Below are 22,978 nucleotides of genomic sequence, written 5' to 3'. Positions count from 1 at the left end.
CCTTCTCACTGTATCTTTCAGATCAGTTACCTCTACTTTGTATTTTCCGTATTTTTGACTCCCTGTTCTAAATTCTTGGTCTGTGTGTGTGTGTCTATGTATATACATATACATATATATACACAGACACACAGACACACATACATATATGGCTGTGTGATTTCAATAATATTGAAATTATAATTTGTGCAAGTGCTTTTATTTTGGAGAAGACATTTCTCTAACAGCTAGATGAGATAAACTTTTTATTCACTTAAGATTATTATTTATTATTAGGATGTAGCACACAATTACTTTTTTAACATTTTTTATTGATTTATAATCATTTTACAGTGTTGTGTCAAATTCCAGTGTAGAGCACAATTTTTCAGTTATACATGAACATATATATATATTCATTGTCACATTTTTTCCTCTGTGAGCTACCGTATGATCTTGTGTATATTTCCCTGTGCTACACAGTATAATCTTGTTTATCTATTCTACAATTTTGAAATCCCAGTCTATCCCTTCCCACTCTGCCCCCTTGGCAACCACAAGTTTGTATTCTATGTCTATAAGTCTATTTCTGTTCTGTATTTATGCTTTGTTTGTTTGTTTGTTTGTTTAGATTCCACATATGAGCGATCTCATATGGTATTTTTCTTTCTCTTTCTGGCTTACTTCACTTAGAATGACATTCTCCAGGAGCATCCATGTTGCTGCAAATGGCATTATGTTGTCGGTTTTTATGGCTGAGTAGTATTCCATTGTATAAATATACCACCTCTTCTTTATCCAGTCATCTGTGGATGGACATTTAGGCTGCTTCCATGTCTTGGCCATTGTAAATAGTGCTGCTATGAACATTGGGGTGCAGGTGTCATTTTGAAGTAGGGTTCCTTCTGGATCTATGCCCAGGAGTGGGATTCCTGGGTCATACAGTAAGTCTATTCCTAGTCTTTTGAGGAATCTCCACACTGTTTTCCACAGTGGCTGCACCAAACTGCATTCCCACCAGCAGTGTAGGAGGGTTCCCCCTTCTCCACAGTCTCTCCAGCATTTGTCATTTGTGGATTTTTGAATGATGGCCATTCTGACTGGTGTGAGGTGATACCTCATTGTAGTTTTGATTTGCATTTCTCTGATAATTAGTGATACTGAGCATTTTTTTCATGTGCCTATTGATCATTTGTATGTCTTCCTTGGAGAATTGCTTGTTTAGGTCTTCTGCCCATTTTTGGATTAGGTTGTTTGGTTATTTCTTGTTAAGTCATATGAGCTGCTTATACATTCTAGAGAGCAAGCCTTTGTCGGTTTCATTTGCAAAAATGTTCTCCCAGTCTGTAGGTTGTCTTTTTGTTTTACTTATGGTTTCCTTGGCTGTGCAGAAGCTTGTAAGTTTCATTAAGTCCCATTTGTTTATTCTTGCTTTTATTTCTATTGCTTGAGTAGACTGTTCGAGGAGAACATATTTGCGATGCATGTCAGATAATGTTTTGCCTATATTTTCCTCTAGGAGGTTTATTGTATCTTTTTTTTAACATTTTTTATTGATTTATAATCATTTTACAGTGTTGTGTCAAATTCCAGTGTTCAGCACAATTTTTCAGTCATTCATGGACATATACACACTCATTGTCACATTTTTTTCTCTGTGATTTATCATAACATTTTGTGTATATTTCCCTGTGCTATACAGGGTAATCTTATTTATCTATTCTACAATTTTGAAATCCCAGTCTATCCCTTCCCACCCTCTACCCCCCCTGGTAACCACAAGTCTGTATTCTCTGTCCATGAGTCTATTTCTGTCCTGTATTTATGCTTTGTTTTTGTTTGTTTGTTTTTGTTTTTTAGATTCCACATATGAGCGATCTCATATGGTATTTTTCTTTCTCTTTCTGGCTTACTTCACTTAGAATGACATTTTCCAGGAGCATCCATGTTGCTGCAAATGGCATTATGTTGTCGGTTTTTATGGCTGAGTAGTATTCCATTGTATAAATATACCACCTCTTCTTTATCCAGTCACCTGTTGATGGACATTTAGGCTGTTTCCATGTTTTGGCTATTGTAAATAGTGCTGCTATGAACATTGGGGTGCAGGTGTCATCCTGAAGTAGATTTCCTTCTGGGTACAAGCCCAGGAGTGGGATTCCTGGGTCATATGGTAAGTCTATTCCTAGTCTTCTGAGGAATCTCCACACTGTTTTCCATAGTGGCTGCACCAAACTGCATTCCCACCAGCAGTGTAGGAGGGTTCCCCTTTCTCCACAGCCTCTCCAGCATTTGTCATTTTTGGATTTTTGAATGACGGCCATTCTGACTGGTGTGAGGTGATACCTCATTGTAGTTTTGATTTGCATTTCTCTGATAATTAGTGATATTGAACGTTTTTTCATGTGCTTTTTGATCATTTGTATGTCTTCCTTGGAGAATTGCTTGTTTAGGTCTTCTGCCCATTTTTGGATTGGGTTGTTTATTGTTTTCTTATTGAGTTGTATGAGCTGCTTATATATTTTGGAGATCAAGCCTTTGTCGGTTTCACTTGCAAAAATTTTCTCCCATTCTGTAGGTTTTCTTCTTGTTTTATTTCTGGTTTCCTTTGCTCTGCAGAAGCTTGTAAGTTTCATTAGGTCCCATTTGTTTATTCTTGCTTTTATTTCTTCTAGGAGAAAATTTTTGAAATGTATGTCAGATAATGTTTTGCCTATGTTTTCCTCTAGGAGGTTTATTGTATCTTGTCTTATGTTTAAGTCTTTAATCCATTTTGAGTTGATTTTTGTATATGGTGTAAGGGTGTGTTCTAGCTTCATTGTTTTACGTGCTGCTGTCCAGTTTTCCCAACACCATTTGCTGAAGAGACTGTCTTTATTCCATTGTATATTCTTGCCTCCTTTGTCGAAGATTAGTTGACCAAAGGTTTGTGGGTTCATTTCTGGGCTCTCTATTCTGTTCCATTGGTCCATATGTCTGTTTTGGTACCAATACCATGCTGTCTTGATGACTGTAGCTCTATAGTATTGTCTGAAGTCTGGGAGAGTTATTCCTCCAGCCTCTTTCTTTCTCTTCAGTAATGCTTTAGCAATTCTAGGTCTTTGATAGTTCCATATAAATTTTATTATGATTCGTTCTAGTTCTGTGAAATATGTCCTGGGTAATTTGATAGGGATTGCATTAAATCTGTAGATTGCCTTGGCAGTGTGACCATTTTAACAATATTGATTCTTCCAATCCAAGAGCATGGGATATCTTTCCATTTTTAAAGTCTTCTTTAATTTCCTTCATCAATCATTTATAGTTTTCTGTGTATAATTCTTTCACCTTCTTGGTTAGATTTAGTCCTAGGTATTTTATTACTTTGGGTGCTATTTTAAAGGGGATTGTTTCTTTACTTTCTTTTTCTGTTGTTTCATTGTTAGTGTAAAGAAATGCCACTGATTTTTGAATGTTAATCTTGTAAACTGCTACCTTGCTGAATTCTTCGATCAGCTCTAGTAGTTTTTGTGTGGACCTTTTAGGGTTTTCTATATATAGTAACGTGTCATCAGCATATAGTGACACTTTAACCTCTTCTTTCCCAATTTGGACCCCTTTTATTTCTCTCTCTTGCCTGATTGCTGTGGCTAGGACTTCCAAGACTAGGTTGAATAGCAGTGGTGATAGTGGGCAGCCTTGTCTTGTCCCAGATTTTAGTGGGAAGCTTTTGAGTTTTTCACCGCTGAGTACTATGCTGGCTGTAGGTTTGTCATATATAGCTTTTATTATGTTGAGATATGTTCCCTCTATACCCACTTTGGTGAGAGCTTTTATCATAAATGAGTGTTGAAATAATGTTTATTATATGATACAATATTTACTATTAATGATTAACAAAATAAATACTTTCAATTGGCCTTGTTAGTCTGTAACACTGTATGAAATTCCAGCTATAGCTGCTTCCCTACCCAAACAACTAATAGTGTTCTGAATAATCAAGGACACAGATGGTGACATCAACTAGGATCTAATCATATAACCTTAGGCTGCCATTTTCTCAGGTCTGAAATGAAAAGGTTGAATTCTGACCTCTGAAATGAGAAGGTCACTTCAGTTTAAAGGGTAATCTGGCTCTTTCAGAGCTAATAACCTGGGCTGATAATATTTCAGCGCTTTTCTCTGGGGAAGAAAGAGAAAGACAGGTTTATCCAGTTACTACGTTTTTTCCTCTCCTCAACCCAAAATAATTTTAAAAAAGAGCTCATAGCAGCAAACAAAAATAAATCAATATAATAATACAGGAAAATATTGAGATTTTAAAATGAGAGGAAGAGAAAAGAGATGAACACACACAAATTTATTCTATAATGTCCTATAGTTGGGTCACAAAGTCTATGCAGCACTTTCTGGTGGCCCAAGCAGAAAAGAAAACATGATTAGTTATTAAGCTCACATTGTTCATAAGATAACAGCAAACCAAAGCAAAGCTTTGCTTAGAAACTTGTTCTGAGAAAATCTTCTCCCATGGGTCTTGTGTCAGTATCCTTGAGCTGCCATGAGAAATTACTACAAAACGGGGGGCTTAGAACAACAGAAATATATTCTCCCACAGTTCAGAAAATCAAGGTCTTGGCAGAGTTGGTTCCTTCTAGGGGCTCTGAGGGAGAATCTGTTCCATGCCTCTCTCCCAGCTTATGGAGCTGCTGGCAGTCCTTGGCAAGTAGCTGCCTCACTCCAGATTCCACCTGTCATGTGGCTGCCTTCTCTGTGCATCTGTCTCTGTATCCAAGCTTCCCTCAGTGAATAATACTGTGTCTATACTGACTGATCAATTGTAACAAATGCACTACACTAACACAAGCTGTTAGTAATGGGGAAACTGTGGGGAAGGGAGAAGGGGCACATGGAATTCTCTGGACTTACTGCTCAGTTTTACTATAAAACTGAAGCTGCCCTTTAAAAAAAGTCTATTAATTTTAAATAACTTAATACTGGCTTTTAATATTTATATGTAATAATGAAAGTCCAATAATAACATAATATAATTGAAAACTAGCATTTCAAAACCAAGCCAGGACTTCTGATGCTCTAACCATGTTTTATAAGATAAGGCACCCAAAGCTCTTCTCTATCTAGTTTGCACAGCTGTCTGGGGCCCTGGAGCACCCTCGTCCAATGACCTGGCCTTGGCAAGAGCTCGTCTCAGGGACCCTCCACCACCAAGATCCCTCTGGTTCCCAGCAGGGTGTGGGGCACCAGGGGCAGCTCTGTGCTGGCATGTACCTCTTTTATTGGGTTGGTGATCACTGCAGCTGTGCCTCGGTTTGGGGACATCCCACTGTGCCAGCTCCACCTGCTTGCCCAGCCCCTCATGTCTCCACCTGGTCATGCGCGCCACACCTTGGCACCAGGGATGGAGAAGATGCTGAGCCAGAGTGTCTGCTCTGAGCCCCTCTCTGAGATCGGCGGGGCAGCTGTAGCTAACATGGTGCAGGAGTAGGCAGGTAAGGTGGCTGGAAAGGAAGCCTGGTGTGGGGCTGGTTTGTTTCCCCACCTCCCCTGGCCCAGCTAAGGCCTCAAACCCGCAAAGCCACAGACGCACTTCCACTCAGCTTTGGACATCCAGTCTATCATTCCTAAAGCCTGGGTGGCTGTGCTTGCAGTCTAAAAATAAACTCCCACTTCCCTTGGGGGCATTGAGATTTATTCTATTTAAATTGCACAGATTGTTTTCATTCCTCGGGGTTTGAAGCACTGAAGGCTGAAATCTGCTTCTCAGCTCTTTGCACGTATTTGTTTTTGTGATGGAGTCACCCTTGCAACAGGGGCTGCTCCTATGGCAACTGCTACAAAACAAGATCAGGCCTCCACCAGTTGAGGGGAAAGGAAGCCTTCCAAGAAAGCCTGGCACTGCTAGGTGGATCTCCCTTTTAAGGGCCTGGCTGGGAAGGGAGGGCCTGGTTGAAGAACAACCAGCATGACAACGATGTTTTCATGATGAAGTCCTGCATTGTGCTAACTCAGCTGAAAATTTCTTTAAAGTATGTCTTTCTCTTTGGGTTAGAAGGAAATGTTGGAATCAGGAGTTAACGCTTGTTTCGAACAGTTACAAGAGGAGAAAGTGTTACACCTTAGCTCATATTCCAACAACTGCAAGCACTGGCCTTGAATATCGACAGACAGATAGATATGATATATAGAGCTATATGGCTAGATAAAGCTATAGGTGAATAGATATATACAATGCATACAATATAATGCACATGTAATTACATAAATTGTTGCACATATTATAATATTCCATTTATTTTGAAACTTTGTACTTCTGAGCAGATATTGTTTGGAAAATACTTGCAACACTTTACACTTTGAATTTTAAGTTCTTATACTAAATTCAGAGTTGAGGTCCAAGATCCCTCTGGATCCAGCTGAAAAGCAAGGCTTCATTTCCTTCTAACAGAAGAATTCTTGACCCTATTAGACCTCATGCTAACTTCTTTGTAATGAATATTTTGTAACACCTCCTTAACCATCCTAAAATGCAACTTATAGTTAATATTATTTCCCTACAATATAATTTTTAAAAAATCAATACAATGCTCTAACTAAAATATAAAGTAGAACTAAAAGGAAAGTAATTAATAATGATATGATACAGGGACAAGCTAAGAGAAGACACTGTGAGGTAGATGTACGCCTGCCCTTCCATGTATAGGCACATATGAGAGTGACAGCCACAAATGAAGGCTGATAAAGATGTCTCATTGGAAAGGAAAATATTCCAAATTGGTGACAAGATTTTCTGAAATGGCAAACAAATCTTAGTAAAGCAAGCAAAACAAAATGGGATCTTCCTCTTTTTAACATCGTAATTGCATTCATGGAATTCAATGTATATTAAAACCATGCAAAAGATCCTTTGGGTTTATAGGTAAAATTAGTTAGGTTTAGGCTCAGATAATCATAAATAGGGTGTTCAGTTTATTTGTTTTCCTTAAATATATGATGGGACATTCAAAAGTTGACAAAAAGTATCCGATGCCAACAGTGCTACCCAAATATTGTGACAACTAAGCCTCCTCCTACACAGATTTCCAAAACATCCCCTAGAGGCTTTTTTGTAAGAGAGCAATAAAACTCTATTGTCTTTATGTACTTTGTGGTCTTTTTGTTATGACAGCTTAAGGAATACTCTAGCCATACATACAGTTTCAAGTTATTTTATATATGTTTTATTTATTTGTTTGTTTTTATACCATTAGTTAAAGGTAAGTATTATGATCAGGCAAATAACAACATTCTCATAAGGAAACAAGTACAACCATACCTCATTTTATTGTGCTTAGCTTTATTGTGCTTCATAGATATTGCATTTTTTTTTTAATTGAAGGTTTGTGCCAACCCTATATTGAGTAAGTCTACTGGCACCATTTTTCCAATAACATTTGCTCACTTCGTGTCTCTTTGTCACTTTTTGATAATTCTCACAGTATTTCATTACCATCATATTTGTTGTGATCTGTGATCAGTGATTTTTTGACGCTACTGTTGCAAAAAGATCACCACTTGCTGAAGGCTCAGATGAGGATTAGTATTTTTAGCAATAAAGTATTTTTACATTAAGGTATATAAATTATTTTTTAGTCAGAATGCTATTGCACACTTAATAGATTACAGTATAGTGTAAACATAACTTATATATGCACTGGGAAACCAAAAAAAATTATGACTCACTTTTATTGTGATGTTCACTTTATTGTGGTGGTCTGGAACCCAACCCAAAACATTTCTGAGGTATGTCTGAGGAGATTTCTCTGAAACATAGAACAAAGACAGAAGATATATTGATTTAAAGTGTGCTTACTGTTTCATGATGCATTCTACCAGACGAGATTGTCCTAGCTTCACAGATATTTACACTCTTTTGTTATCATGAGGCAGTATAAGGTGGCTATTAATTGCTTAAGTTTGTAGTCAAGTCCTAGCTTCATCCTTGTTGCTGTGTGGCCTTAGACAAGTTACTTAACCTCTCTGTGCCTCATTTCCTCATCTGTAAAAAGGAACCAACAATAGATCAACTTCATTGGGTTGATGTGAGAATTAAATGCAATTCTCCATAAGTGACCAAGATGTTGGATAATCAAGATTCTTGTAACATAATCAGAAAGCCCCTTTACTGTCTCATTGTCTACTTAAAATTTATTTAGTGGGAGAAGGTCTTCCCCTGCTTTGGATGAAAAATCAGGCATCTCCCTCATTTTTCTGACTATCCTTAGATAATAAAAAGTTCTACAACCTCATTAAGTTGTAAAACACAATCTTATTTTTGATGCTTAGGAAGTCATGTTCCATATAACAATAAAGGCTTTAGTTTCATCCAAAGTTCCCCCCAGTTGGGGTCTTCTAATGAGAAGAAGACAGGTACAGGGGACAAAATTCTCCTCTATTTCCTCACCTTACTCCTCTAATCTTGATCTCCCAATTTGATAACCAGGGTTTCTCATCAGTTGAGGTGGGAGGAAAGGTAGGGAGGTGCGTAGAAAAGTTCTTACTTGGGACACTGGAAGATGGCTCCCCACTTTCTGGGCTTGGCAAATGTTCAAAGGTAACTTTTATTTTCTGATGTTTCAGTGTCCCCCACCATGACGTTCAACTGCACTTCCTGTGTTGAGACAAATGTATTTTCTCCTGGTTGCTGTTGGGTTGCTACAGCCTTAGCTGTGTGTGTGTGTGCACGCACGTGCATGTGTGTATCTATGTGTCTCTGTGTATGTATTTTCAATTGCTCACTGGACAGAGAATCCCTGTTGGAGACCCGCTGTTCCTCCAGGCAGTCCCTTAGCCAGGATTTAGGAAGGCTCTGAGCCACCCTTTCCTCCCTGAGGGTCCACACATGGACTCTGTCCTGACACTCTGGGAGCACCTGCTGATTGAGGACAGCTGCAGCTCACCGTCACTCTGTTCATGAAGCTTCTTGCCCACCCTTCTCTCTTGCTGTCTAGAAGCTCCAGTCACAAGTCAGACACAATGACTGGGCCTCCTCATTGCAGGAGACACATTCCAAGCTCTGGATGGTCCCAGGAAGCCCTCTCTACTTGAGATGAAAAAGAAAGCAACCCTACTACACCCATTTGGTCCATATGGAAAAGAACCTAGAGAGCACCTCTCCCCAAATACTTGTTCTTCAACTCTTAGGTATTTGACTTGGCTGAAGTCGTCAAGAGTTTTCAACTAAATCCTACTCTGTAAGCCCTCTAGGGTGTTTAGCTTACAACTCACTTTGGTATTAAATATCTATTGTCTTCATGTCTTAGTCAAAACTGGGAAAGAAAGAGACTCATTTTTTTATCTTCTGTATGTGAAGAGCATTTGTAATAGTGATTAGTAAGTGGTAGCTAACATGACTATTCTGGACATAAAACAAGACATGTGGGTAGTTTAAAGTTAGTAAGTGGAACCAAAACAAAAGAATCACTCATATTGTCCTTCTCTAACAAACAGGCTTGGAGAATCAATTTGATGTTGTGAAGTATCTTTTCCAGTTTATTTTCAGAGTAGAAGAAATTTTTCTCTATTTGGGATAAATTAACTGCAGTTCAGTTTAAGTAGAGCTGAGTCATACTAAGCGAAGATATATGTGGCAGGAATTATGGCCAGTATGGGGCCAGTGAGTGTACAGGGCCATGATGTTCCATGCAAAGGAGAACGTGGAAAGATTAACTTCCAACCCCTTTGACAACATAGTGACTATCACTTCCTTCAGCAGATACTATGGGGAAATTGCTGTCCACACTTTCGAAACGGTTCCTCCATGGACGACTTTTTCAGGGAAAAAAAGATTTATTGTTTTTTAAAAACAATTTAGATTAGGAAGACATGGTTTTTTTGGTTTTGTTTTGTTATTGTATAACTGCAGTCTCCTTTTTATGCTTTCTTTTCTAAAGAGTGATGAAAAAAGTTTACTGGGTTGTTCTGATTGGACCAGTCAAGTCCCAGCCATGAGAGCCTGAGATGAATGCTCTCTGAACCCCTCAGCAGCGACTTTGCTTCTCCATCAATTGGGGAGCACACACCTGCCCTGAGTAATTCACAGAGCTATTTTCAGGATCTAATTGGCAAGTATGTATAAAAATAGCAATGATGCTATTTCATTATTAGTGAAAGTACTTGATAATTACACTGAGGGAAACAATTTTCCTATTGTGTTTGGGCTTGTCTGCTGAAGATAAATTCTGGAGCAGGCTGAAGAGAGAGCAAAGTCATAAATGAATCCTGGGCAACTTGGGGCCTTAGGACATCTGACAGAACTTTGGAATAGAGCCCTGGACACCCATAATATGGTTAGAGAGAGTGAATGGCACTGTATTTTCTCTGTCTTAGCTTATCATGTTCTACTTCCAGCTCTCAGGCAGTTCAAAGCAGAATATTTCTGTAGCACGATATGAGTACCTTAAACTAACATGGCAGTAGGACTTGAAAGAGAGAGTAGTCACCTCATCAGCTCTTCATCAAGACAAAGCAGATGTAGATAAAAATCTGGCCAGGTTCACTGGACTTTCAGTTCACTTGTTAAACAGAGCATGCTATTAGCATCAAGGGTCTTGGTGATGACAGCACTGAACATGCCTGTCTCTTGAGGTGTGCTGTTCTGATCCTAATTGACGCCCTTTGATGGAGCACAGCTGTCACGTCTTTCTCCATCATCTGGGGGATCCCCTGTCCTGTGTTAGATCTCCTGTTTTTTGAATGCTGTTTTCCTCTTTCTTGGCTTACTCTCATGTTTTGTGGAGAACCTTGAGAAAGGACACAAAGAAGGTAAGATTCTGTGATATTATATACCTGATTATAGCTTTGTCCTACTCTAATGCTCCACGAATAGTTGATTAGGTATAGAATTCTACACTGCAAGTAATTTTCTTTCAGATTTTGGAAGGTATTGCTCCAGTGTTTTCTTGCTTCCAAAGTGACTACTGAGAAGTCAGAAGCCTTTCTGTTTCTAATATCGGGTATACTACTACTTCTGCCTGTCTGGAAATGAGTAATACCTTCTTTTTACCCTTGGCATTCTAATATTTCACAAGAATATGCCTCAGAGTGGATATACTGGGCTAAGTATCTACTGGGCTTTTTCAATCTGGTAACTTATGTCATTCAATTCCAGGAAATTTTCTTGAATTTTTTTCTTTGTTTATTGTCTTCCCTTCCTTTTCTTTCTTCTTTCTGGCACTTTTATCATTCAATGTTTTGATTCCCCTGGATAACCCTATGGGTTTTTTTCATCTTTTCTCTTTGTCTTCTACTTCATGAGAGAAGTCCTCAAACGCACTTTCTCAAGTGCTATCAACAGAACTTTCTGCAATGATGGAAATGTTCTATATCTGAGCTAGCCAATACCTTAACCTCTAGCCATGGGTGGCTTTAGAGTGTTTTTTGAAATGCCACTAGTGCAAATGAGTTGAATTTTAAATTTCGTTAATTTTAAGTAATTTACATTTAAATTGGTTAGCGGTTACCACATTGGACAGAACAAGTATTTTTTTTTCTGCTATCAAGTTTTTAATTTCCAAGAGCCCTTTTCAGTTTTCTTTTTCTAAATCTTCCATTTCTATAGCTTTGGTTCTTGTTTAATGGATGCAATATCCCCTCTTGTCTCTCTGAGGATATGATTATAGCTATTGCTTTTAAGGCTTTAATAATTTCTGTTTTCTCCAAGATGCTTTTTCTGTTTGTGCTTGTTGTTTTGGTCTCTACCTTCTATATAACAGGCTTTCATCAGATATCTGGTAACACTGGGTGGCCTACTCAAAATTAAGAGTGAGAAATTTAAAAACATTAAAAAATCTGAGTCTGTGACTTCTGTTATAGGGTGATGTTGGTAGAGAGGCTGTTGGCAAAATCTTGATGTCAGTATCTTTAAGCATTTTCTTTAGGATGGCCATGTTCCCCCAGGAAAGTTTTCCAATCTCTCCCCTAATGAGTAAAGATTCAGTTGTTCCTTCTGTGGACAAATAGGGGAAGAGGTTGGGGAAGGGGGTGATTTCTTAATCTCCTTTAATGAGAATGAACATCCGGGTGAAGGAGGATCTAGGGCTCTAATTTCTTCTCAAACAGCTTTCACTGTGGTCCTCCTTTTATTAGCTTTTCTCTCCCTTTTACCTCCAGTCCTGGACTTGTAGTCCTAACTTAAAGAGACTACAAATTACGCCCTTTGAAGGGTTTGCTGTGTCCCTATTGTTGGTTTCTTAGCTTTCCCACTGATGGCTTGGGGTTTTGTTTTCTCAGGTCTGTTAAGTCACTTACCACTGATCTAAAAGTCCTTCAGCTTCCAAAATTTTGTTGCTGTTGTCTCCTCTCCTGTTCTCCTAATCTATGTGGGTTTATGTCCTTAAATACTTCTTACTTTTAATGGTTGTTCAAGAGGGAGGAAAATTAAATGCACATGTTCAGTCTACAATTTTAACCTGTAAATTCGGAAGTGTCTGCTGTAGGGTCCAGTTCTTCTGTAATGCATTCTTCTGACTTGTTTGCCTTTAGCAGAATTAATCCTGTCCTTCACAGCACTTGAATATTTTTAGTGTGGTACACAAAAAATTGGATCCTAATCCATTTGTTTCTGTATGCCTCTTTCCCCAGAGAAAATATTAATCCTAAAATGTCAGGACCCAGTTTTTATGAATAGCACCTATCACAATTAACAGTAAGTGAGGACTCAATAAATGTTTGCCATACTCAGGAATGTATAATAGTTAGGTTCCAATAAGGGTAGTGATGAACCTTTTTAAAAATCGAACACTTATTTGGATATGTTTTCTGTTTTTAATTCCCCTTTTTTTTGCTGTCTTCCCAAATTAAAACTGAAAACTATTAGCCCCCCCACAATATAGAAGCCTGTTTATACATCAGCTAGATTAGTTTTTGAATTGATCGCCCTCTGGTGGCATTTCAAGAAACGAACTTCTTGTACAGCCTGTGGGTGGTCTTTTAAGGAGAGGATATCTGGTCTATTGCTATTAAATTCTCAATAGACTGCATCTGTCTATTTTTCTTAGTTTTCCTAATTGAACATGCACGACTTTTGCAATTAGAGAAAAGCTATAGTTTTCAAAATCACTTGATGAGTTTCTGATATAACAGCCGAACAAAAATACAAATATAAATTATGTGTTTTTAAAATACAATCTATTTCTAATGTTTACTTTGCTTTTCTTAGTTCTCAATCTGACTCAATTGAATTACAACAACCTTCAAATCCACCACTGATAATTCAAATGGTAAATATCTTAAGTTCTTTATAACAGAAAATCCATTTTATTTTATATACCAAAAACCCAGACAGTTTCTTCTGCTCAAATTCAAAATAAATCTGAAATCTTTAGTATGCAGGCTTAATCATGTTTATTTAAACAAAGACATAAAAACGTGCAAAATAAACTTTCTTGGATGCTATATTTAATGACAGGGTCAAAAATCTGTAAACACCTCCCCTGTCACTATCATGCTGGTCTGTGCTTGTCAGCAAGGCTATACTCGGGGATGTAGTGGGCAGAACAGAGGACCCTGTTTGTTTGTATTCAGGATGAGATAGGATATGATTTGTACCAGGTCTCATAAATGTTTTAAGCAACTGCACAATACCATACATAGAGAAATTATTCGAACAAGGCATTTTGAACTCACAAATACACACACACGGCATACATATCTATTAATATCTAAACTGAATAAAATTATTTAAACTTTCGAAGTTTAACTGTCCACAGAACCATAGCAAAGAACTTCATGCCAAGCAAATATAAGAGAAATGGATACTATCAGATGACAACCACAGGAGATAAAGATGGGAGAGACACTCCCTCCTTTCCCCATCCCTCTGAGAGCAGAAAACGTGCTTGTCACATGAGTCTAAACAGTATGAGCTCAGAATCGTTCTAGTTCCTACTCAGCAGGAGTTGGTCATTTGTGGCCCAGTGACGGTTTATGTTTTCCCTTCTTTCCTCCTCCTCCACTTTCTCCTCTTCCTCCTTCTTTTCCAAATAAGTATTCTTATTCCAGTTACCCTGCTCCTACTTTTTCATCTTGGGTACAGTCACAGCAGAAGGCTTGTCTTTGGTTTACAAGTGGCAAGAAGAGCCCCACTGGAGCCTGATAATGAGGACGGCACATCACTCAGCGATCGCAGACATTGAGCTGGATGCACTAACTGAATAACCTCTGGGTGTGGTCCCCACTGGGGAAGGAATGGTGTGCTCTCTGTGCAGGAAGGGGGGTGTGCACGGGTATGTGGGTTCACCAGGACTGTGGCAGAAACTGTTAGTTGTCTGAATGTTTGATCTCCCCTTTTCAACAATAACAGACTTTCAACTGTTAATAGTTAACTGTGCACAGAACCAAAACATTCCCCTCAGTCTCTTCTGCAACTAGCTGTAGTTATGTGACTACGTTCCAACAGATGGGATATAAGCATGACTTCTGGGTGTGACCCTAAAAGGAAATGCACATTCTCCCTTGAATCTCTCCTTCTTTCCACTGGCTGGAACACACACAGAATGCTGAGCTGCCTAGAGCAGGGGAATGAGGACAGCACACTAGGAATGGTGCAGCAACAAGACAAAAGGACCCTGGGCCCTGGAAATCTTTGCATTATAGAGCCAAGCTTTAACTTCCCAGATAAATTTTTATGTCATTTAAGCCATGAGACTATTTAAGGTTTTTTTCTTACACAGTCAAATCTTTATTCTAAAAAGAAACATGCCAAGGAAGGAAGCAGATCTCATAAAGCAGAATTTAGCCAAATCTGGGGATTTGAGGGAAACATTCTGGAGATGAAGTTTAATCTCTGATTTAAAGAATGAGAGGAATTATCCTGGAAAAACTTTGAGATAAGAACAAGGATCTGATATTGGGATATGGAACAAAGTTAAGCATAGAAGGAGATAGACGGTATTTCCTGCTAAACCTGCAGAGATCAGCACAACCCAGATCATTCTGAGTCTTGTAGCCTCTTGAATGAGGCAGGTGAGGAAGATGAAAAGTCAAAAATAAATCCCCAAAATGAATCCAACTATGTGGTTTACAGAACCATTTACTGAGAAAAGAAACAACAGAGAAGTGGTAGTTTTGGTGGGAAGATGATGAGTTCACTTTCAGATACACGGAGTGTGAGGTGTTCTTGAGTAGGCAATTAGTCACGTGGATCTTGTGCTCGGAATTAAGATCTTGGATGGAAGTACATGTTTTGTAGTCACTGGCAATCAGATGGTAAACAAAGCTAGAGGAATGGATGAGAAAACCTAGAAATGGATAGGGACACCTAAGAAAGTCTACACTGAGAAAAGAATGCAAGAGAAGAAGGTCTAAAACCCAGCCCTTAAAGAAGTCCTGCACTAAATGACTAACTATAAGAGTGGGGACTGACCAGGGAGACTGAGATGGAATGGCCAGAGAGAAAGCAAGGAAGCCAGGCAAGTTCATTGTCATGGAGACCAAAGTAAGAAAATGTTTCAGTAAATAAATTATGGCCAACAATGTTGGATGCTGTTGCAAGGTCACATAGGATGAGCTCTGATAAGAGCCTACTGTGTATATATCCGAAAAAAAACAAAAACACTAATTTGAAAAGATATATGCACTCCAATGTTCATAGCAGCATTATTTACAATTACCAAGATACAGAAGCAATCTCAATGTCCACTGACAATGAATGGATAGTAAAGATGTGAAAAATATATATATATCCATATATATAATGGTATACTACTCAATCGTAAAAAACAATGAAATCTTGCCATTTGCAACACGGATGGACTTTGAGGGTATTATGCTAAGTGAAATAAGTCAGACAGAGAAAGACAAATACTGTATGATACCACTTACATGTGGAATCTAAAAAAAAAACAAGCTAGCGAATATAATAAAAAAAAAGGTACAGATTCATAGATACAGAGAACAAATTAGTGGTTACCGATGTGGACAGGGAAAGGAGGGCAATATAGGGGTAGGAGATTAAAAGGTACAAACTTTGACACAACACTGTAAACTGACTATACTTCAATAAAAAATATATATATATATACAAAAAAGGTACAAACTATTATGAATAAAATAGGCTATAAAGATATATTGTACAACACAGGGACTATAGCCAATATTTTGTAACCATAAGTGGAATATAATCTTTAAAAATTGTGAATCACTATATTGTATACCTATAACTGATATAATATTGTACATCAGCTATACTTTAATATAACATTTTTTAAAAAATGAGGCTTAAGAGTCACACCCACTAACACCAATGTATGAATGTTATTTTGATACCAATTCCAAAAATAAATTTTAAAAGTATGAGACAATTGAAAAAAAGGAGAGCTAATCTAAATAAAAAGTGAAATTATAGCTCATGTAAATGCCATACATTATGGGCTGAGCTACATATGCCTCAAATTCATATGTTGAAGTCCTAATTCTCAGTACTTACTTAATTTTTTATTTAAGTAAAGTCAATTTATAATGTATTGATTTCTAGTGTACAGCATAGAGATTCATTTATATATTTTATATGTATATACACACATACATACACATATACATACACACACACACACATATACATTTATGTTCCTTTTCATAGTTTTTATCCCCAGTACTTCAAAATGTGACTGTATTTGGAGGCAAGGGTCTTTATAGAGGTATTAAGTTAAAATGAGGTCATTAGGGTGGGCCCTAATCCAATATGACTGATGTCCTTATAAGAACAGGAAATTTGGACACAAATTGTTATAGAGGGAAGACCATGTGAAGACACAGGGAGAAGATGGCCATGTACAAGCCAAGGAGAAAGGCCTCCAAAGACACCAGCCTTGCAGACTTCTTTATCTTGAATCTCTCCTTATCTTGAATTCAGAATTGTGAGAAAGTAAGTTTCTGTTGTTTAAGCCACCCAGTCTAGGGTACTTGTTACGGCAGCCCTAGCAAACTAATATATCATATATCTTAATATTGTAGAAATAAGAATGTAGCTTCAAAACTTATTGACTCTCTCTCTTCCATGAATCCTGGAGAAATTCTGCCATTAAGAAAAAAATATGGATTTGAGAAATGAATTACAACAACAACAACAAAAGAGGCTCCTTGGGAGTCTGAAGGGTTCAAAATGGTGTGGGAGGTAGATGTGCTTATCTAGGGAGGATGGAACTCTGCCTGGGGTGGTGGGCAACCAGAAGCAGCCATGAGAAGGCCTGGAGGGAAGCAGAAACCAGCAGCAACATCCCCATGCTGCCCAAGACTTCTATCAAGGCAGAAGCATGAGGGCACCAGGCTGAGGAGAGCGGTTATAAAAACAGGAAGTCTGACCAGCTGCCTGCAGACGACTTCTTTGCCCTTCCTCTTCCAAATCCCAGGGCTGGTGGATTATGAACTGGGGAGATGGTCTCTCAAGCTACTTCTTCCTTAGAGATCAAAGGTGCAACCCTGAACAGAGTTGCCTGATGGAGTGACAACAAACAGGAGTGATTAGCACTAATTCTGTGGTGATGGGGGCTCATTTGCTTCCTTCTTAAACTCACATGCCTCTTCCCCAATTCACATTAGCAGACACTCCCATGGGCAACATGAGCTCATAGGCCAAAATACCCTGGCACCTGTGGAAGAGCTGAGAGATCATGAAATGCAGACAACATAATGAATCACACATACCAACTGAATTAGAATTATTAGAACAGATGATTCAAGAATTTCAAAGATGCATGATGAATGTACTTAAGGAGATAAATGAAGATATCAGCAACATGAAGAAAAAAATCATTAAAAAGTGGAAATATGGGTTATGAAAAGTAAAAAATTCTGATGAGAGAAATGGTACAGATCTGGCTTCAACAAAGTGGAGGTGCTGCGCTCTCTAGTTAAACTCTCAAGGCTTTCCAAAAATTCACAAACTACCGAAATTGTTTTCTTTGATACCCCTATGGGTTGATTCAAGCTGCTGGCTAACCAGTATACCCCAAATATGTGCACACCAAGCACTATTTCCAGACTGTGGCCTTTCCCTCTCTCTTTTGTCTTTTAAATCCTGTTTTTGCCTTTGTTTCTTAACAATAGTGTAATGACTGCCTTCCTCATGTGACTGAATTGCTGAAGCAAATTAACTAAAGGTTCCTGAGTTATTCTTTGACTAAATGAAATATTTGAAGGGAAAATGCAATAAATAGGAAAAACTGCATGGAGGATACTGCTAAAGAGTAAGTTAGAGATTTGTAAAATCAGATTGAGGAACTTTCTCAGGAGGATGCAGGAAAAAACAAAGATACAAAAAACATACAAGGGAAGATAAGAGATGTAGAGGGTATGAAAAGAGCACAATGCTAATATCCAGATTTAATGGGTTCAGAATAGATAGGGGAAAAGAATTGGAGAAGATACACTGAAAGAGATAATGAAGGTAAATTTTCCTAAATTAAAGAAAATGAAGGATCTCAGATTGAAAGGAATCAGAAATCAAAGAAAACTAAACAGACAAAAACCAAAAAAAGATCCCTACCTAGATTCATTACTGTGAAATTTAAGAACATCGATGATAAGAATAAAATACTCAGAGTTCTCAGAGAAAGAGAACAGGTCATTTAAAAAAGATCAAGTATCATGTTGACTTCAGACTTTCAAAGCAACATTAGATACAAGAAGAAAATAAAGTAGTATTTTTAAAGTATTAAAGAAAAAGATCTTGGAACCTGCAGAAAACATTATATTAAGTAGAGATGTTCAGCACTGGTATCATTACTGTTAACAAATTACCAAGGCTTCTGGGCAATGCAGTAAGAAAGAAAAAGATAAAGGGGTGTAAGGGTAGGAAATGTAAAGCTAAAACATTTGCAGATACATGATCATGCATTTTAGAAAAAAACCAACAGAATAAAAAAACTACTAAAGTTCGTAAGAGAGCTTAGGCATTATAAAAATCAATAGAATTTTTTCTTTAAGTTCTTCTTACTCCTTTTACTAGAACTTCTCACAAATACCCAACCTAAATTTTAAACACACACACACACACACACACACACACACACACAGAGCATTCACAATAGTATAAAGTAATATACCATTCATTATGGCAACAAAAACCATGAAGTATCTAGGAATTACCTTAACCAAGAATGGACAAGACCTCTATGGAGAAAATTATAAAATTTTAAAGACATAAAACATGATCTGAATAGTTATATTTTTTAACAGGGTGACAATTTTAGTATGTCAGTTCTTCAGTTCTCCTCAATCTACTGAATTCAATTTTAATGAAAAATTCTGTTGGATTTTCGAGGACCAAAAACTTTGTCCTCAAATGTATGTGAAAGACCAAAATCCATAAATAGCTAAGCCAGTTTTGAAAAACAAGATTAAAAAGGGGGGACTTCTTTTGCAAGATATTAAGACACTGCAGAGCCAAGCAATAAAAGCAGCGTGGGGTGGGTATAAGAACGGACATCATGGACCAATAGAACAAAGCAGGGTGCTCAGATTCAAACCTACACATACAGAATTAAATATACACTGGCATCAGGCAGCAACGGGTAAAGGGCTTAGAAATAAATGGCATTCTACTCCATAAAAGTCACATATTTAGTTCAGCCTAGAACAATTTACAAAACCTGGTATTCAACACACAGATCTGTCAGAGAGTGGATTAATTCAGGGACATTAATGAATGCTAAATGAAAAACAGGTATGTTTTTCACTGCGGTTAATAAGAGAATAATAGATTCTAGAACCTCTCTTTTAGGCTTGTGCCATACTTGAAACATTTAGGGAGGCCTTCCCCTCGAGCTGACAATCTAGGGCAACTGACTTTCTTAGGCACTGGGATTTCTCCCTTGGTGTATGGAAAGTAACAGCAGAGTCAACATTTAAAAAATGCAGATCTCCTTCATGCTGACATCACATAATCAAAGGAAAATATGGGACATAGTGGTATTGAACAAGTTCTCAGCTCAGGACCTTTTCACTTGTTGCTCTGCCTGAAAGTCTCTTCAGATATCCTGCTTGTTCCCTCACTGCCTTTAGGTCTCTTTGCTTAAATAGTATATCAGAGAGATCTCCCATAACCACTCTATTTACAATTGCAAGCCCCCCTTCCCACTCGAGCATCCCTACCCATTCCCCTTACCTGTGTAATTTTTCTCCACACTGTGAACAGTTTACTTATTTCCTTTGTTTGTTGTCTGTATCGCACTTCTTGAATGTAAATTTCACTAGGGCAAAAGATTTTGTCATTTTTTTCAATGTTCATTTCTGGCACATAGAAAGCACTCAATAAATATTTGTTGAATGAACGAATGATTATTGCATCTTAGCATTCCCATAGATACTGGCAACAATACTAAGTATAAGCCCATCATTTGAAGTATAGATAATAAATCAAGTCTTTATAGTAAATCTTCTTTACTTAACAGTTGAGACACAAATCAGAAAGTTCTAACAGAACAATTTGTAGCTAGTCCTTATTAATGTTCACTTAATGTGGATCCTGACAGTGTTTACTGGGTCATTTTTTCTTCTTTGAGAGAGAGAGATGAGATTAGCAATTCCTGTTAATTTCCCTGCATTTTTGTGTCAGGACTCAGAGTCATTATCTGAAGAAGAAATGATTAAATCCTGGCAGAAAGAGATGATCAGAGCTGTACCTTAGAAATCTTTATAATTTCTGAGCCTATAAACCTTATTTTATAAACATGTAAGTCTGTAGTTATGAGAGAAAAAATACAGTCCACTTAGAAAGAAGATGATTTCAAAGTAAAACATCTGTGGTAGATTTCTAATTATGTCCCTTTTGCTATTAGAGAACTATATGTTCTCACCAATTGCCATGTGACTTGAAGTGATACTATACTTGTTAAATTATTTTTATAATAATGCAGAATAACAAACCACCCCAGTGGCTTACAAGAGGCATTTATTTTTCTTCTTCACAAGTCTGCAAGTCAGCTAGGATGGCTCTGCTTCAGGATGCGGCTTTTCTGGACTTGTTTGTTTGAAAAAGTCTGTTTCACCCTGCTGAGTATAGAATGCCAAGTTGAGAGTTTTGTTTTGTTTTTGCACTTTAAAGCTGTCATTTCATTTTCTTTCGGCTTGCATAGTTTCTAATTAAAAGTCTATAAAAACTCTTATTATTGTTTCTCTGTATATAATATGCCTTTCTTCACCAGCTGCTTTTAAGATTTTTTCTTTATCTCTATTTTTCACCAATGTGATTATGATATGGCCTGGTGCAGTTTTCTTTATATTTACCTTACTTGGGCTTCTTTGATCTTCTTAGATCCAATATCAAATATTAAACTTGGAATATTTTTGTCCATTACTTCTTCAAATATTTTTTCTTCACCCTCATCCGCTTTATGAGGCCATATATATTAGGCCTCTTTATATTGTTCCATAGGTCACTGAAGCTCTATTTTTGTTTTGTTTTTCAGTCTACTTTCTGTGTGTGTCATTTTGGATTGTTTCTGTTGCTATGTCTTCAACTTTATTGCTTTTTTTCCCTGCAGTGCCTAAATTGCTATCCAGTCCATACACAGATTTAAAATTTTCAGATATATTTTAAATCTCCAGAAATTCTATTTGCTGCTGCTTCTTTTTAAAAAAATCTCTTCAGTTTCTCTCCTGTCATATTTTGTGTTAAATCCTTGAGCATATTGAGTGAATCTATGATAGGCATTTAAAGTCCTTCTCTGTTTTTTGCCATCATTTTGTCATTTCTGGAAATGTTTCTATTGACTATGATATATTTCCCTTTTTATTTGGCATGTCTATTAATTTTTGACTGGATGCCTGATATTTTAAATTTAATGTTATTAAGTCCTGGATTTTGTCCTAGTTTTTTAGAGAGTATTAGACTTTGTTTTGGCAGGCAATTAGGTTACTTTATTGAGCAGTTTGAGCCTATCAGGGCTTGTCTTGAAGCTTTTTAAGGGTCTGCGAAGCTTTTCCTTTAGACACCAGAGTCTAGGGTTAGTTTACCTCAATACTAAGGCATGGCACTTCTGGGGTCTCTACAGCATATTCCCCTCACCAACTGTATTCAGCAGTCTCTCCACTCTGGCTGCAGGGAACGCAAAGGATTCCTAGTCCTGTGTGAGCTCTGAGAATTATCTGGCTTACTGCTCCCCAATAATTGTTTTTTCCTGGCCTTGTGCAGTTTCACAGGACATATTCACTGACTTTTATTCAGCCACAGATGCAGGGGTACTCGTAAACAGATTCCTGAAGCTCTTTAAGAACTCCGCCTCATAAATTCCAACCAACTTGGCCTCCCCATGTGCCCTAAATCCAGTTTCTGTCTTCTCAACTCAACAAGCCCTCCGGCTTCCCGGCGAGACCCTCGGCTGTGTTTGAGCTTCCCTGGTACCTGCAAGCTGGACACTGCCTCTAGGCAGAAAGCCAGGGAGATACAGGGCCCACCCCGTTAGTTTCTTTTCTCTCAGGTACAAATGCCTGGAACTGTCTATTGTCCAATGTCTGAAAACAGTTGTTTCACACACTTCGGTCAGTTTTTCAATAAATCCGGATCCATTTCTTTTTCCTGTCCAGACGCGGCCGTCTTAAATGCCTTATAGAAAATGCAGATTGATTTATAAATGCTATTTGCAATGGTTAAAATTCACCTCTCTCCGTAGTACTCCTTGTATTCTTCTCAGGAGATGGTACCGGTCATTTCCTCTAGTGGAATCCTCCAGGGACTAGATAGAGCCCGACGCTTGCGTATCCTCAGCTCCGCGCGGGAAGCTCCCAACCTGTCTCTCCCGCGCGCGCACCTCCTTCCCTCCCCCACCCCGCCCGCCCCCGTCAGTAGAGGCTCTCGCGTTCTGCACGCCGGCTCACTGCGCCTGCGCGGCGTGCGGACGGCTCACGCTCCCGGAAGTGGGAGGTGTTCGCTCGAGTTTGTGTGGCCGCCGCCGCGGGAACGCGAGCCCGGTAATTTTTCAGCGGAGAAAGGCGAGGCTTTCGGGCTTGGCCGAGTGAGAGTGAGTGA

General features: G+C 38.2%; 1 long non-coding RNA gene across 3 annotated transcripts in view; it reads right to left on the bottom strand.

The window, feature by feature from the left end:
* LOC116285723 (uncharacterized) overlaps nt 1-22,866 on the bottom strand; it is a 51,855-nt gene extending 28,989 nt beyond the window's left edge. The window contains exons 1-4 of one of the 3 annotated variants that reach the window (XR_012064463.1): nt 20,894-22,866; nt 20,117-20,201; nt 10,455-10,754; nt 7,696-7,775 (exon numbers count right to left, since the gene is read on the bottom strand). This is a non-coding gene — a long non-coding RNA (uncharacterized lncRNA). The remainder of the gene's footprint in view (nt 1-7,695; nt 7,776-10,454; nt 10,755-20,116; nt 20,202-20,893) is intronic. The other 2 variants (XR_012064464.1, XR_012064465.1) reach the window with 2 other exon arrangements.
* Nucleotides 22,867-22,978: the final 112 nt, after the last annotated feature.

Source organism: Vicugna pacos, chromosome 26 (genome assembly GCF_048564905.1).
Source record: "Vicugna pacos chromosome 26, VicPac4, whole genome shotgun sequence".
Lineage (NCBI taxonomy): Eukaryota > Metazoa > Chordata > Mammalia > Artiodactyla > Camelidae > Vicugna > Vicugna pacos.
The sequence above is the reverse complement of the archived record's forward strand: the minus strand, read 5'-3'. Positions and strand labels throughout refer to the sequence as shown.